Source organism: Oryctolagus cuniculus, chromosome 2 (assembly GCF_051225735.1).
Source record: "Oryctolagus cuniculus isolate XC-2025 breed Fujian yellow rabbit chromosome 2, ASM5122573v1, whole genome shotgun sequence".
NCBI lineage: Eukaryota > Metazoa > Chordata > Mammalia > Lagomorpha > Leporidae > Oryctolagus > Oryctolagus cuniculus.
Window position 1 is genome coordinate 190,649,736 of NC_142868.1, and position 18,020 is coordinate 190,667,755.

Consider the following 18,020-nt stretch of genomic DNA (forward strand, 5'->3'; position numbering starts at 1 on the left):
TCCCCAGTTAAACCATTAATTGCTGTGAAGCCTTCTCTCACACTGGTTCCAGATCTTTCCAACTTTTCTCACTCCTTTCTCAGAAAAAAACAGTGAGAAGACATTGATCATCATGTCACAGGGTAAGGTTTGAAATAGACTCTGTGGGAATAGACCTAATGTTCTCTCCTGCAAATGGTCCTGGTAAGACTGACCTCTGGCTGAGCCTGTTTTCCTCGTTTTCTAAAACTGTGAGTCATTTAATTTCTCTCTGCCCTTGGTATGAATGGGATTAAACAGATTAGCCTGCCTCACTGAGGTGTTAAACACATTAATTAAGAGCTTGATAATTTACAGTATTTCATTGGCTAAAACCCAGTGTGAATGAGGCTCACATTGAGTTCCAAGTATGTGATTTCATTATGCCTTTTTTCTGGTGTCCTGAATACAAACTTGGACTTAATATATGTTGAAAGCAGATTAATTCTCCCTAATGGTGGGATTCATTATCAGGTTGGAATGGGGTGGGACACAAACCACTGGGGTTCTTTTCAATTTCATAGCCTTAAGAAAAGCCATGGCCAAAATTTCTCCCCATCAAATTTTCAAAAAAGTCCCAAACTGTGAGATCAACTACCATTTCTAAAGAGCTTACACACTGGAAGATACCTCTTTTCTTGGATTTTCTATTGAAATTCTGAAAACAGACAAGCTAAGAGTAGGAATTTCCAGTGAGGAATGTGGAGCTGCTTCTTCATGTCTCACGAGGAATAATGAGAAAATATGAAGCTAACAAATTGTTCATTTATTCCCTTCCCTTGGTAAGTCCAAGTAGCAAGTGTCCTTGCTTGGCAAGGACATTTTAACCTTGCCCATTGGATAATATGGGCTACTTGGAAAATTCTGTGCTTGGGCCTGGATATGAAGTTTGTGACTTAGTTCTTTCTTTCCATAAGCTTACATTAAAGCTAATGTCAACATAGGACAGACACAAAAACTCAACCAACACTAGAAGAAAGGCTCTTCTGATTGCCACTGATGAATTCAAACTCCTCTAAAGAGGGTCCAAAGAGGATGGAGTATTTCCTGTGGCTGGCTGGGATGTTCAGGAAGGGGTTATTAGAAGAACAAGGGGGAGGGGCTGGCCTTTTGACACAGTAGATAAAACCACTGCCTGTGACACCAGGATCCCATATTGGCACTGGTTAGTGTCCCAGTCACTCCACTACTGATACAGCTCCCTACTAATGGACTGGGGAAAGCAATGGAAGATGACCCAAGTGCTTGGGCCCTTGCCACCCATATCGGAGACCTGGAAAAAACTCCTGGCTCCTGGCTTTAGCTTGGTTCAGCCCTGACTTTTGTAGCCATTTGGGGAGTGAACCAAAGAATGGAAGATCTGTGTGTGTGTGTGTGTGTGTCTGTAGTGCTTTCAAATAAGTAAATAAAACTGAAGAAGATGAAGAAGGAGGAGGAGGAAGAGGTAGAAAATACATTTTTCTCATTAAAGGCAATAGTTATATACTATTTTAACAGTGTAGTTGAGGGTAGTTGAGGTACAGTTGGTATTCCAAAAATAAAAATCCATGTCTAATGTATACAACTTGATGATTTGGATATATGCATACACCAATGATATCATTGCCACAATTAAGGTAATAAAAAACAAATCATCCTGTGTCCTTTGGCATGTGTGTGTATGTGTGCACGCATGTACATGTGTGTGTGTGTGTGAGAGAGACAGAGAGAGAGAGAGAGAGAGAGAGAGAGAGAGAAACACACTGATGTGAGATATCCCCTGATAACAAAAGGCACAGCCCCATGTCATAAACTATAGGCATTATGTTTTACAGTTCACTAGAACTTATTCACGTTGTATAGCTGAAACTTTATATCTGTTTTGGATTAGAAAGGGCTTAGCTCCCCAAAACTCATGCAGATGTTTAAACTCTGAAATCTTGATGTTCAGGGTTGGTGGATGAAGGGTGGAGACTTGATGCAGGTATGGCATTTAAGGGGTATGTCTGTGGGAGATATTTCCCTCACTGGGGCATGTCCTAGAAGGTAGCTACATGAGTGGTGTGGGTATTTCTGAGCAGAGTTCCGTCTCGCCTCTCTCTCTGCTTCTGGTTCACCACCTAATGGGCCCTGTGCTCCTACCACCTTGTCTTTCAGCAGATACTAGATGATGGGGCCATTGTACCCTACACTGTGCACCTCCAAACTGAAAGCCTTTTCTCTCACAAGTAGCCCCCTCAAGGATTCTAGTAAAACTACCAAACAGCTGTCTAATACTCAATGAGCACAAGTCCCCACTCCCACTCCATTTTTAACCACCATTCAGTTCTCCACTACAGTGAGTTTGACTGTTTCAGACACCTCATATAAATGGCATCTTGCAGTATTTGTTCTTCTCTGACTGACTTATTTCACTTCATATAATATATGCAAGATTTACACCTGTTATTACAGCTATAATGATAATTATAAAAATACAATACATGTTGGAAAGGATGTGGAGAAATTAGAGCGCTTAGACTTTGTTGTTGTAAATGGAAATGCAGCCACTATGGGAAATAGTGTGACCATTTCACAAAATATTGTAAGTATAACTACCATAGAATCTAGCAACATCACTTTTTGTTACATATCCAAAAGGGTAAAATCAGTATCTCAAAGAGATTCTGCAATCCCATGTTTTTGCAGCACTATAGCAAGATATGGAAGCAATGCCATGTCCATGAAAAAGATGAATGACCAAGAAAAATGGCATATATTCATAAAGTGAATATAATTCAGCCTTAACAACCTATATGCCATTTAATTTAGCAGCATTTTTACAGCTCTGTCTATCCCATGGGAAGCCACCAAATAATATGAATTTACTTAAATTGAATAGAAATGAATTGAAACAACTTCTCCTTTGTGAGTTTTATCAACCAGCGTGGAGATGAATACTGAAATTGGTGTGGTTTTAAAGATTTTTCAAGACTGACTTTCCAGCACAGTTCTGGCACAGAATGGAGGTCGAGGGCTGGGCTGAGAATGAATTAAAAGGATTTCCAAGTTCTCTGCAGCTCCACAGGAGGAATTCCACTGCCTATGCAGGTTGCCCTGCCTCTACCCCTTAACGAGTGAAGGCCTCTGGCTATTTTTACCATCCGTCTATGTCACTGTGATTTTTGCATTCACAGAACACAGAAGCCAGTGTTCTGCCCGGGACAAAGTGGCTCTGTCCTTTTGAAAACTGTCTGTGGAGATTGAGGCTTCAGATTAGAGGAAACGCTCAGTCAGACCCTGCTTAGGGGCAAAACGCAGAAACTTGCTGCAGTGGTCTGAAAGCGTGTGTCCCCTGAAGTCCATATGCTGAATTCCATCTCCAAGTGCTCCTGTTGGGAGTCAGCACCTTTGGGAGTGCGAGAGGTCATGTAGATGGAGCCCTCAGGATGGGACTCGTTCCTTTATCAAAGGGACCCCAGATGGTCCTCCAGCTCTTTCCGCCACGTGAGGACATGGGGAACAAAAGGAATCATTATGCTCCCCAGAAGAGGACCCTTCTGGGAGCTGAACACGCCCAGCACTTTGATCTTAGACTTCCAGCTTCTGCCACTGAAGGAAGAGTGCCTGCCATCTACAAATCTGCCCCCTAGTGGATGGTGCTGCTATAGCAGGCTGGATAGACAAGGCCGGTTGAAGTCTGGTTGAGTTGCCTACAGACCCCACCGTCCCCCTCACCACACGCCTTGCAGCTCAGTGAACTTTCTTTAGGCTTTTTTCTCCTGGCCCACAAAATAAGTCCACAGTACAGCTTACAAAATTAGAGCCCCCAGGCTGAAACCATTCTGCAAATGGATTTTGTTTGGTTTTCATGCAGATTTTATGAAAGCAAAATGAATCCATTCCTAGAAATATCGCTTAAAATCAGTACTTGGAGTTTCCTATAAAAAATTTCCTTCATGGAAACTGTTGGCCAGAGCTGAGTTAGCAGCCCTTTTATATGAGATATGTGTTTCCTAAGCATCATACACCTTTCTAGTGTCCCCCAGAAAGCTGGGTGTGAATTTTAATTTCTTACAATTTGTTAATTAGGTGCTGCCTTCCTTAGTAGAATTCAGAGGAAAATAAAAGTGTCCTTTTATCTTTATTTCTACCAAAAAATGAGAAAAGAGATAGCAGGCAGCCAATATGTATTGATCTAGTGGCTGTGAGGTGTCTGTGACTGGTACAAGTTGATGCGGCACCACTGGGAATAAGCAATGAATCTGCTTGTGGAATTTACATTCGAATGAGGATTTGTACATGGCAGATAAGTTAACCAATACACAATTCAGATAACTAGGAGGAAGAGAAGAGTGCCCTAAAGGATTCCATAAAGATCGATGCAGGGTGAACCAAAGGGGCAGCATGAAGCGGATGTCAGAGACAAGGGATGGGGAGGGCAAGCATCTCCTTCCCAGGACAGAGTTTGCATCCTAGTCTAAGTTTGTAAATAGCTATTGCAGAGATTTGCACAAGAACTAGACCTGGTTCATTCATTGAAAGGTCTCTGTGGCTGCCATGAGAGAAGAGGTGCTCAGTGGTAAGGGAGGTAGTGGAAGTGGGGGACGGGGTAGTGCAGGGGGAATGGGAGATCAAATAGTCCAGGAAGACATAGTGGTGGTTTGGAGTAGCCATATAATAGGTGAGATGATAAGAAATGGTCAGTACTGAAGGAATGCTTTGGAGGTGGTGACAACAAGGCTTACCACTGGATGAATTTGGGGCATGCAAGAAAGAGACAAGGGGAAGGAAGTGTCATGCCCGAATCACTGAACAACAGAGGTGTGAGTTTTCAGTGGGGAGGGTAGGTGATGGGGCTGGATGGGGCATGAAGGGATGATTGGAGGACAATTTTCCAGCCTTCTGGCCTGCCCTACAGATTTCAGATTTGCCGGCTCCCACAGTTTCATAAGCCAATTCCCTTTATAAAGAGATATTTTACTTATTTGAAAGGAAGAGTGACACATAGACAGAGAGAGAGAGAGAAAGAATATCTTCCATCTGTAGGTTCACTGTTGAAATGACAGTGGCAGCCAGGGCTGGGCCAGATCAAAGCCAGAGGCCAGGAACTCCATCTGGGTCTCTCATATGGGTAGCAATGACCCCAAGTGATTGGGCCATCATATTTTGCCTCCCAGGATGCATGATCAGGCAACTGAATCAGAAGAAAAGGCAAGACTCAATCACAGATACTGTGATATAATGTGGTGTCCCAAGCAGTGGCTTAACCCACTACACTGCAACATCTGCTCCTAAAACTCTATTTTTCTGAATTTATCTAGTTGGTTCTATTTCTCTGGAGATTCTAATGAAACTTTCTCATTTTCAATTCTTAACATTAATCAGATTAGGTTATTCCTTTCCTTAATAGTTCCACATGTTCCAAGACATTGAGAATGAAATCCACTCTTCTCACTGTGATCCACAAGATTCAGTTGTGGGGCCCAGACCCTACAGGCAGAGCTCATTTCATGACAGTGACCTTTCTCTTGCTATATGCTAACCAGAGTTCACATTTTCCTGGTCCCCCAGCATAAGGGGCACAATGGGCCTTGGAATCCTTGTGCTTTTTTCTCCAGGTACTGAGTGGTTAGCATGTGGGGTCTGAAGTTGGACATTCTGGGTTCCAGTCAGAGCTTTGTGACTTACTAGCTCTATGACTTTTCAAGTCACCTAATCTTTGTGCCTCATTCTTCTAACCCATAAAGTAGAAATAATGGAAACTGCCTCATAGCAGCATTGTGAGCATTCATTCAGTTGATTCAAACAGTACACAGAGCAGTTCCTGGGCCAAAGTGCTTAAATATCATTGAGTGTCATGAGACTGATAACACGTTCTTCCCTTACTTCCTCTTCAATTCATTCCAACTTCAATTCTAATATCACTGTTCCAAAGAGGCCTCTATCCTAATTTTGTTCAGCTGGTTGCCCAAGAGCTCTATGAGCCCTCCGCAGCTCCAGTGGAGGACTGCTGATTATTCCCAGCCAGTTGTGATAATCTCATTCCCTTTGCAGGGGTAGGTTTAAATTAGACCATGTAACGTTACCTAGTCTCATGAAAGCTAGGGCATTTGGGAGTGTCCTGCTACCTAGCAAAGGAAGCAAGAAATCCCACACTTCCTTTTACTACTGGTAGGAAAGGACGTGATGCTTGGGATTAGAGCAGGAATGCACATCAAGGACAGGGAAGCCAGAGCAGTCCAGAGCCTGAAATCATCGATGACCACAAACCCTGGGGCTGCCCACTTCTGTACTGCACTGTGTGAGATCGTATTCCTCCACTGGAAACGATTTCTTATTGGGACTTAGCACTTGTAGGATTCCCAGCTGATACATCTTCGCGACCACTCCTAGATAAGTTAGCCAACACTTTCTGTTTCCCTCTCTTTTGATTAGTTGATAATATTACATTTATTTCCCAATACTTTGGATCTACCTTCCCCTTTATTAGAATGAAATGCTGAGAAATGCAGATCTGCTTACCTTCTATCCTCCTGTGACCTCCAGACCTAGGACAGTAACTGGAAGATGCATAAATGAATGGGGTGACATTACAAAAAGAAACTGAAAATGAGAAGTCTAATCCTCCTTTCTTTAAAAATTGCTTTTATTTATTTGAAAGGTGGAGCTACATTGAGGGGCAGGGAGAGAGAGCACTCCCAATGCTGCTTTACTCCTCAAATGCCCTCGATGGCTGGGCTGGGTTGAACTGAATCCTGTTGATGTGAACTCAACCTGGGTCTGCCAAATGAGTGGCAGGGACCTAACTAGGGGAGCCACCATTGCTACCCCACAGAATCTAGATTAGTAGGAAGCTGGAGCTGGAGCTACTCCAGTGTGGGACACAGGCATCTTAGCTGCTAGGCCAAATGCCCACCCTTCAGTCCTATTTTTATATATGTTTGGGTCAATCAATAGCAGGATGACACTTTTTTTAAAGATTTTTTAAAATTTTTTTGGAAGGCAGAGTTACAGAGAGAGGAGGAAAAGGAGGAGGAGCAGAGAGAGAGAGAGAGAGATCTTCCGTCTGCTGGTTCATTTTCCAAATGGCTGCAATGGCCAGAGCAGAGCCAGGCCAAAGCCAGGAACCTCTTCTGGGTCTACCCACATGGCTGCAGGGGCCTGAACACTTGGGCCATCTTGTGCTCCCTTTCCAGGTGCATTATTAGGGGGCTGGATTGGAAGGAAAGCATCTGGGTCTCAAACTGGTACCCATCTGGGCTGCCACTGTCACCGGTGGAGGGTTATGCCACAACGCTGACCCCACTGAATAAGTTTTTACCCTCTCAATACTCAATTGTTTCATATGGTAATGAGAGTTGGATCAAAGTCACATGTGAAAGCTCTATAAGTGGAAAAGCAGCATATACATGTAAAAAAGCATTACTTTTCCTTTATGAATTACACATGATTTTTATCTCAATTACTTAGTGCTATTATTAAGGTCATTAGAGAGTGTTCCTAGAGAAAAGCATTGAAATTTGACTTTCCATGTAGATAATTGACATGAATTAGAAATGCTACACTAGCATAGTGCAGTAAGGCTTACTTTCTGGAGTAATAAATTTAGATTTTTTCCCACTCTTTTGGACATCCTAAAGAGTTTTTTCTTCCAGTTTATTCTGTAATAAATATTTAATTCTAATTAAAAAACACGTTAGAAAGATCAGCACTATAGGCCTGTGCCACGGCTCAATAGGCTAATCCTCCGCCTTCCAGGTTCTAGTCCCAGTCGGGGCGCCAGATCCTGTCCTGGTCACTCCTCTTCCAGTCTGGCTCTCTGCTGTGGCCCGGGAGTGCAGTGGAGGATGGCCCAAGTCCTTGGGCCCTGCACCTGCATGGGAGACCAGGAGGAAGCACCTGGCTTCCGCAGCCGCCACTGGGGGGTAAACCAACAGAAAAGGAAGACTTTTCTCTCTGTCTCTCTCTCTATTGACCTTACCACAGGTCATAATAGATTAAAAAAAGAACTAGTACTGTCATTCCTACTTGACTGTCCAAAAGAAATCCATTTCTTCAAAAATATTCTATCTAAAGCTATTTGCCATGTTTTCTATTTTTAAGAATTCAAGTCCAGTCTTCATGGGAGTGATGGGTAAGAAGGACAGAGGCTGAACATTTATTTTTTTTAACTTTTATTTAATGAATATAGATTTCCAAAGTACAGCTTATGGATTACATTGCCCCCCCCCCCACAATGACTTCCCTCCCACCCGCAACCCTCCCCTTTCCTGCTCTCTCTCCCCTTCCATTCTTATCAAGATTCATTTTCAATTTTTTTTTTTTTTGACAGGCAGAGTGGACAGTGAAGTGGACAGTGAGAGAGAGAGACAGAGAGAGAAAGGTCTTCCTTTGCCGTTGGTTCACCCTCCAATGGCCGCCGCTGCAGCCGGCGCACCGCGCTGATCCGATGGCAGGAGCCAGGAGCCAGGTGCTTTTCCTGGTCTCCCATGGGGTGCAGGGCCCAAGCACCTGGGCCATCCTCCACTGCACTCCCTGGCCATAGCAGAGAGCTGGCCTGGAAGAGGGGCAACCGGGACAGAATCCGGCGCCCCGACCGGGACTAGAACCCGGTGTGCCGGCGCCGCAAGGTGGAGGATTAGCCTATTGAGCCACGGCGCCGGCCAGTTTCAATTTTCTATATATACATAAGATCAGTTTAGTATACATTAAGTAAAGATTTCAACAGTTTGCACCCACATAGAAACACAAAGTGCAAAATACTGTTTCAGTACTAGTTATAGCATTAATTCACATTGAACAACACATTACGGACAGAGATCCTACATGAGGAGTAAGTGCACAGTGACTCCTGTTGTTGACTTTACCAATTGACACTCCTGTCTATGGCATCAGTAATCTCCCTATGCTCCAGTCATGAGTTTCCAAGGCTATGGAAGCCCTCTGAGTTCTCCGACTCTTATCTTGTTTAGACAAGGTCATATTCAAAGTGGAGGTTCTCTCCTCCCTTCAGAGAAAGGTACCTCCTTCTTTGAAGACCTGGCTGAACATTTATTTTAACATCAGCATTTATTCACCAAATATACAGATCAGATTAACTCACCAAATTCCAGAAGCAAATTTTAATTTACCTGCAGGCCAGGGGATGGCACTCTTGCTGACAGATCACCTTTTAAATCCTCCATAATACAGGGTACAGAAGGATAAAATAGACCCATGTATAGCTAATAAGTGAGTTCGACAGAGTAGCATTAATGTAATGTGTGATTCCAGGTATTTAAATATAGCTATCTCACAGCTTGGTACCTGTTTAGGGGTTATGCTTCCTCTGTAATAGTGCATATTAAATGATATGCCCAAGAAGAAACCATTCTCCGTTTCCATTTTATTACATCTGTTAACATTTAACAAAATATTCCTTGAGTACCAACTGGCAGATGTAAATTATGATAATATTTGTGTAATATTATGACAACATTGAGTTTAATCTGGAACATCGCTGTAATATGTAAAGGCAATCATGTAATCAAATGATTTTTACAAAATTTACAAAAAAGCACCTGCACCTTCTTAACAGGAGATACTTTCTTAGACACTTACTCTGAACTCGTTCATTCTCTCTCTAGAAATAGGGGAAGGGATTTGGCCAAGTGATTAAGATGACACCAGTTGAAACACTTGCATCCCACGTCAGAGCTCCTGGGTTCATTACCTGGTTCTGACCCTCAATTCCAACTTCCTGCTGCAGCAGACTCTGGAAGGCAGCAGGTGATGGTTCAAGCAGTTGAGTCTTTGCCATCCATGAGGGAGAGACTTGAATTGTGCTCCCAAATGCCACTTCAGACCCCAGCAATGATGAGCGTTTGGGGCATAAATCAGCAGATGAGAGAACTCTTTTTGTCTCTTCTGCCTCTAAAATATTAAATAAATAAATAAATAAATAATAAAAAATTTAAACTAGCTATAAAATAAACGTTTTTTTAAAGATGTATTTATTTATTTGAAAGAGTTACAGAGACGGAGAGATAGAGAGATTTTCCATCCTCTGGTTCACTCCCAAGATGACTACAATAGCAGGGCTGGGCCAGATAGAAGCCAGGATCCAGGAGCCAGGAGCTTCATCCAGGTCTCTCACATGGACACAGGGAACCAAGCACTTACACCATATTCTTTTTTTTTTTTTTAAGATTTTATTCATTTATTTATTTGGCAGGTAGAGTTACAGACAGTGAGAGAGAGACAGAGAGAAAGGTCTTCCTTCCATTAGTTCACTCCCCAAATGGCCAGCGAGCTGTGCTGATCCGAAGCCAGGAGCCAGGTGCTTTTTCCTGTTCTCCCATGCAGGGGTGCCCAAGCACTTGGGCCATCCTCCACTGCCCTCCTGGGCCACAGCAGAGAGCTGGACTGGAAGAGGAGCAGCCGGGACCAGAACCTGGCGCCCACATGGGATGCCGGCGCCGCAGGAGGAGGATTAACCAAGTGAGCCATGGCGCCGGGCCCACACCATCTTCTGTTGCTTTTCCCAGGCATTAGCAGGGAGCTGGATTGGAAGTAGAGCAGCCAGGACTTAAACTGGTGCCCATATGGGATGCTGGCATTGCAAGTGGCTTTACCTGCTACACCAGAACACTGACTCCAAGAGTTCTTTCTGTGTAGGAAAAGACACTTTAGAATTACTTTTTTTACTACTTTATTATACTGAGAGATATATATGTTCAGATGTATTTATGACAGATGAGATAAATGGGACCAAAATGTAGGGCTAATCCAGTCCCATAGACCTTGAACTCTGGGAAAACTGTAAAGCCAGGAAGAAAATGAAAACACCCATTTATTATTTGCTGAGTCCCTGCCTGCATAATTCTCTGATTATAATTTTCTGAGAACAGAGTACTGGCCTCTACCTCTACTTTCCCCAAAGGGCTGGAATCCAATTTTGTCATTCTTTCACTTTTTTTTTTTTAATTTTATTTAAGGAATACAAATTTCGTGTATTTCCTATATACAGATTCAGGAACATTGTGACACTTTCCACCCTACTTTCCCTCCCACCCATGCTCCCACCCTTCTTCCTCCCTCTCCTATTCCTGTTCTTAATTTTTACAAAGATCTATGTTCAGCTAACTTCATATTCATAAGATTAACCTTAAGTAAAAAGTTCAACACTAAGTAAAGAGTTCAACAAATAGCATGAAGAAAAAGAAAGCCACTGTTCCTCACAGTTGAGACAAGGGCTGTTAAGAATCATCTAATCTCAAAATGTCAATTTCACTGCCATAGATTACATTTCAGGAGCTCTATTAGTTACATACAGAAATCAGCGTTCTCGCCCTTCTGATGGCAGAACAAAAAAGGATAGAAGAAGCTGGCCATGCCCCATGCCTGCATGCCTAGCCCCTGAATTCACATTTGCTCCATTAGTCAAGGGGCATACTTTGGGTTATCTGATGAGAAAGTATTCACCTCTAGAGTGGTAGGGAAACTAAAGTTGGGTTTGCAAGGAGAGAGGAAGTGGCTTTCTCTCTTCCAGAGATGCGCTGCTTTCATTGTTCAGAGGAGAAACTGCAGCCCAGAATGCTGCTGTGCACCGCCCAGATTCCCGCAGCTGGTAAGAGTGGCGTCCAAATTCTCAAGCATCTCTGCAGGATTCCCATTGTCTCCACAGGGCCCTGGATGACTTCTCCCTGACTCTTCCTGTCCTCTCCAGTTACCCTTTATTTGCTTCCTAATGTGCTGCAATTGGACTGAAGTGGACGTTTTGAGGTCCAATGACTGTTTACAGCCCTTGTGTCTTCTATTGAGAACCTTTTTTTTCTTCATATTATTTGTTTAACACTTTACTTAATGTAGGGTTAACCTTATGATCATTAAGTAAAATAAAAATCTGTGACTATTAAGAGTCAGAATAACAGAGGGAAGAGGAAGAAAGGTTGGAGTGTGGGCAGGAGGGAGGGTGAGGTGGGAATTATCACTCTGTTCCTAAATCTGTATATATGAAATACATGAAATTTGTAGAACTTGAATAAAATTTTTAAAAATAATAAAATAAACAAAAATAACAGAGGTATGCATATTGATAACTACCCAAAGGGACAGAAATGTCACACCTGACATGTGAGTGCTGAACAACTTCCTAAGGAATCTTGTCTTTTATAAAAGGCAAAAAAGAACTGCACACACACACACATCACTATTTGATATTTAATACAGAGAAAAAGTACTTCATATTTCTTGGCAACATCTAAGATCGCCATCATATTGTAACTCAAAGTTGTATTCCATGAAAACATTGGTGTCTCAGAAAAAGACTCAAAAACCTCAGTGTTGTTTATTTTAGAAGGAACAGGATAAAGGGGCTGGTGATGTGGTTCAGCAGGTTAAGCTGCTACCTGTGATACTGCATCTCATATGGGCTCCTCATATGGGCACCTAATCCTGGCTGCTCCACTTTTGATCCAGCTCCCTGCTAATGTACCTGAGAAAGTAGTGGAAGATGGCTTAAGTACTTAGGTCCCTGCCTCCCATATGGGAGACTTGAATGGAGTTCCAGAATCATGGTTGCAGCCTGGCCAAGACTTGGCATTTGTGGCCATTTTGGGAGAGAACCAATGGATAGAGGATTCATTCTCTCTCCCTCTCTTTCTCTCTCTCTCTCTCCCCCTTCCTCCCTCTCCCTGTCCCACTCCATTTCCCTCTTTGTTTCCCACTCCATCTTCCCTCTTCCTCTCTGTATTTCTGTACCTCTCTCCATAACTCTTCCCTCCAAATAAATAATTAAATCTTAAAAAGAAATACTCTTGTACATAATGAGGTAAACCCAGGTCCCTGGAGCATTCCCTAGATTGCAAGCCTCATTTCACTGCATGAACAGCATTGTGTTATCACACTGCAGCTTTTTCGAGCAATTCAAACATGTTTAGGATAAGGTGATTGTTTCTAGCACATAGGTTAAGTGCATCTATTTTCCAATCATCCTGTAACCAAGTAAAAGATCTCAGGGAATTCAAGTGTGTTTACTTATTAAGATAAACAAATCTGATCCATGTTGAAAATCCTATTGATTTTTCAGTAATTGGCCATGATCCTCAAAAGTTGACTTTAAGTTATCTAAAACCTCTCTCCCTCCTCTAGTTATCTAAAATTTTGCTTCCTTGTAGAGGATATGATCTTTTTCTTAAAATTTCATTTTTTGTAAATGTTTCAATCACAAGAAGAGGCACATTACTTCTTAGAGTAGGTAAAATAAGACCTACAACTATTTTACAATCTCACCTATCTCAGGAGGAAAGTGAACCAGGACACAAAATTTATGACAAACAAAACAAGCAATGTTTATCACTTCAAGAACCTTATATTTTCTCATTCTTTCTCAAATGAAATACTTACAAGAGGCATATTTTCACCTGAAGTCTATCTATTCCTCTCTATTTCAAAACACTTCTGCTGGCCGCTTTGCTCAGACCTGGGAGGACTGATTGGCTAGATATAGTCATTGTCATGCCAAATTTTTTTAAATCTGAAATTATGTCTAAACTGCAGTGAACATCAAGAAGAAAATACATGAACACTATTTTCTGCATTTTAAACAAATGACACACCAGAAAATCTAATAGGCCATCACAATCAAAGGGCAGACACCTTTTTGTTGGATAAATTGAGTTCTCTCAAATGTGAATAGAAGTATTGAAGCTTTGGAAACTGCCTGTGACAACACAATGAATACTTGAAATCTGTTTTCTTTTACCTCTCTCTATAGCAAATCAACCGACTGTGTGATCCTACCCTACATTCTGTATGACAAGCAGAACTTTTTATACAAGAAACAGATGAATGAATAAATGAACACTGAGACATAGTGCAGGTAGTACTGCTAGCTACTCTGGAAGTATGGAGAAATCAAATAGGGTGTGAGGGGCTCTTATCAATCAAGCCCAAAGGGTTTTGAAATTGCAGTGGTTGTTATCTAACAGCAAAAGGTCCTGGAGGTTCTGCCCAGTTACCAAGTGGCCATTTCCCTGAGTACACCTGCGAAAGAGCCTCCAAGCACTTTGAACTTTGTTATCCTACAGGACACTAAAGCCTGATGGGAGCCCTGCCTCAGATCTCAAAGAAGTAGAAGGCAGGGGCCACGGTTACAGCCCACTAGAGACTTGCCCGTGTCCTTGATCCGTCCTTGACATAAGTCAGAGACTGAATTCTTTTCATGTATTATTTTAGACACATTTTCTAGGACATCCCAACTCACTCACTCTCTCAGATACCCCATTTCTCTGCAGTTCTAAAATTATCCCTGGTCTATTACCTGGGGATCCTTTGATTCTCCATACCTGGTCCAGAGGTTAGAAAGATCTGATATATTGTATGGTTAAGTTTGATGTCCTTCCCCAGGGCCTTCAACTCTGTGCCTATGACATTGATCTCATGCTGTACTTCAGGATATTCCAACCTCCTAAGGGAAGCCAGTGCATAGAGCAAGGGAGTTGGTGGGGTTCAGGGAGGACAGAGACTGGGGACTGAATACAGAGATCAGATAGAGGTGAAGAAAATAAAATTCCTCAGATACCATGTCCAAATGTACTTTGAAAGGGACTGAAAGCTTGAAATTAGCAGCTGAAATAAAGTCAACATCAAGCAGAAATAGGCTATGATTAAACTAAGGGAATACCAGAGAACTATTCAACTATAGTTAAGCAGTTAGAAGTGTATTAGAATTTTAGGGGAGTTGGAATCATATATGGGCAGTGGACTGCCTTAAAGACACATGCCTATAATGTGTATTTGATTTGGAATTCCTAATTCACATAATTCACAAAATTTATATCAAAATGGACCACAAATCTAAGTGTAAGAGGTAATAGTTTAAAACTCCCAGAAGAAAATGTTGGAGTAACTCTTCAAGACCTTGGATTAGACAAATCAGTCTTAGAATATACAAAACTCGTTTGTCAAAACTTAAAACAAGAGCCAATTTGGCTTCATCAAAACCAAAACAGCTTTGTATGTTGAAGTACACTATTAAGAAAGTTAAAAGACAATATATAGAATAGGAGAAAGTATTTCTAAAACATATACCTAACCATGGATTTCTATCTATAATATGTAAAGATGTTTTATAGTCAGGCAAAAAGATATGTGGCCCAATTAGAAAATGAGCATTACTTTAACTTAATAATTAATAATTTTTATTTGAGAGAGAAAGAGATCAATTTTCCATGCACTTTTTCACTTGCCAAATGCCTGCAACAGCTGGGGCTAGACCAGGTCAAACCCAGGAGTGTCGCTCCCCCTCTTCGTGGAGGAACGACACAGGACCCTGCACTGTTCTTTCGTCTGCTTGGCCCTCCCCGGGTTTGCTGCTGGTTCTTCCCGGGTTGGCTACTGTCCCTTCCACCTCCGTGGAAGGGCGGTTCCCCCTGGCCACTTTCCCCACTTCCGCAGGGGAGCGGCACACCGCCGGCCGGCTCTCTCGGGGGCTGCACAGGTGTTCCTTCAGATAGATGTTCCCCTTAGATGTTCCTGGTGCATGCCGTCTCTCTCCTCTTTTATAGTCCTCCTCCGCCAATCCCAACTCGGCTGCCCACACGCCGAGTACGCTGCTCTCCTCCAATCAGGAGCAGGATCAGCTCCTGGAGGTCATCACTCAAGTTGGCAAGAGGCAGCTGTGTAGAAGCTGTTTTCTCCTCTCTCAGCGCCATATTGTGGGAGAGCAGATGCATAGAATAAGTCTTAATTCCAGTAACTTAGTCTAGTCCGAGTTGCTCCCCACAGATCCCCCTTTCTTTTTATTTTTTGGCGTTGATACGTGCCTGTCTTCAGTGCCCCGTGGCACACACTCTGCTCTGCTTGCTAGAGTTGCCCACAGGTGCTTACAAGCCCTATCAGGCAAACCGAATCCAAGCCTTCTCATTGCTGTATTGTGGGGAGACTTATTGATGTTAATTCGTGCCTGTCTTTGGTGACCTGCGGCGCATAAGCTGCTAGCCGCCCGCAGGTGCTCACCACCTCCCTAATCAGGCAGACCGAATCCAAGCTCTCTCATTGCCATGTTGAAGGGAGGCCTTATTTTTCTCTATTTCTCTATCTCCGGGCATTCCTATTTCTCCTATTTCACTTCTATCTACCAGCATTCCTATTTCTCTCATTTTACTTCTAAACTTGTTTCTCTTATCCCTGCGGCTTCCCGGCGCCAGCCCCGAGGCTGCTTCTCGGCGGCTTCCCGGCTCTGAGCCGCTTCAGCCAGCGCTTCTCTCATCTGCGCGGCTCGGCTTCGCGCGCACTCCGCGGTCTCCGCGCCCTTTCACGTCCGCACCACGGCCTTGCGCTAGCCCCATGTTCCCTATCTATTCACGCCCCATGCTCTCTCTGCACGCAGCGGCTTCCACAAGTCACACAGCATAGCTTACGTTTCCGCCACTGGTATTCAATCTAAGTTCCCCGGGCTAACCTGGCGAATTCAACCTAGCTCACGCATCTGCGCCTTTCGGTCTGGCTTCCCGTCCTTTGCTCCCCGGGCTAATCTGATGGATTCCAACCTGGCAGCCCACGTCTCTGCCTCTGGTTCCAGATTTTCGCCTTTTGCCCCCCGGGCTGACTTAAAGAATTCCAAACTGGCTTACGTTTCCGCCTCGGCCTGCACTTGCGGCTTCATCCTCCCTAACATTTTTCTCTACCCGGTATATTTCCCTAAGTTTTCTTCCAACAATATTCCTCCCTCATTTCTCCTGGCTTCTCCCCACAGTCCGTATCCGAGTCTGTTTGTTCTAGCTTTCACTTTTGCTTTCGACCTTAGAGATTTCTCCCAGCTTCCCCCCTTAGTCCATATCCGAGTCTATGCCTAGGCTTTCAATAGCTCCTTCCAGCACCTTTTTCGTCCGGCTTTCCCTAGGCTCTTTGCTAGTCTCTCTCTCCGGTATTTTCCCACTTCTTCCCGTTTCTTCCCTCCTAAGTTCCCTATCCGAGTCATGGCACCATTATGTTGCTCCCCCTCTTCATGGAGGAACGACACTAAACCTGCCTAGGCTTCATATCTGAGTCACGGCACCATTATGTCGCTCCCCCTCTTCGTGGAGGAACGACACAGGACCCTGCACTGTTCTTTCATCTGCTCGGCCCTCCCCGGGTTTGCTGCTGGTTCTTCCCGGGTTGGCTACTGTCCCTTCCACCTCCGTGGAAGGGCGGTTCCCCCTGGCCACTTTCCCCACTTCCGCAGGGGAGCGGCACACCGCCGGCCGGCTCTCTCGGGGGCTGCACAGGTGTTCCTTCAGATAGATGTTCCCCTTAGATGTTCCTGGTGCATGCCGTCTCTCTCCTCTTTTATAGTCCTCCTCCGCCAATCCCAACTCGGCTGCCCACATGCCGAGTACGCTGCTCTCCTCCAATCAGGAGCAGGATCAGCTCCTGGAGGTCATCACTCAAGTTGGCAAGAGGCAGCTGTGTAGAAGCTGTTTTCTCCTCTCCCAGCGCCATAATGTGGGAGAGCAGATGCATAGAATAAGTCTTAATTCCAGTAACTTAGTCTAGTCCGAGTTGCTCCCCACACAGGAGCCCAGATCTCAGTTTGGATCTCTCACATGGATGGCAAGGACCCAAGTACTTGAACCATCACTGCTGCCTGCTAGGATGCACATTAGCAGGAATCTGAAATCAGAAGTGGATTGGGAACTTGAACCCAGGCACTCAAACAGCATGTTAACCATTGTGCCAAATGCTTACCTGTGAGTGTTGGTTGAAATAGAAAACTTCTAAATAAGATAGCCAGTAAGTTTACAAAATATACTCAATGCCATTAATCGTCAAAGAATTGCAGATCAAAGCCATAATAAAATTATCACTTTATACCCACTAGGATAGCTAAAATATAAAACAGAATTCCAAGGTTTCAGGATATTTAAAAAATACTGGCAGGATTTTCTGCCTCCTGCTCCCCATTCCAATTTCCCGCTAATGCAGACCCTCAGAGACAGTGGTGGTGGTTCAAGTAATTGGATTCCTGCCCCCCATGTGGGAAACCTGGATTGAGTTCCCAAATTCTGGCTTTGGTC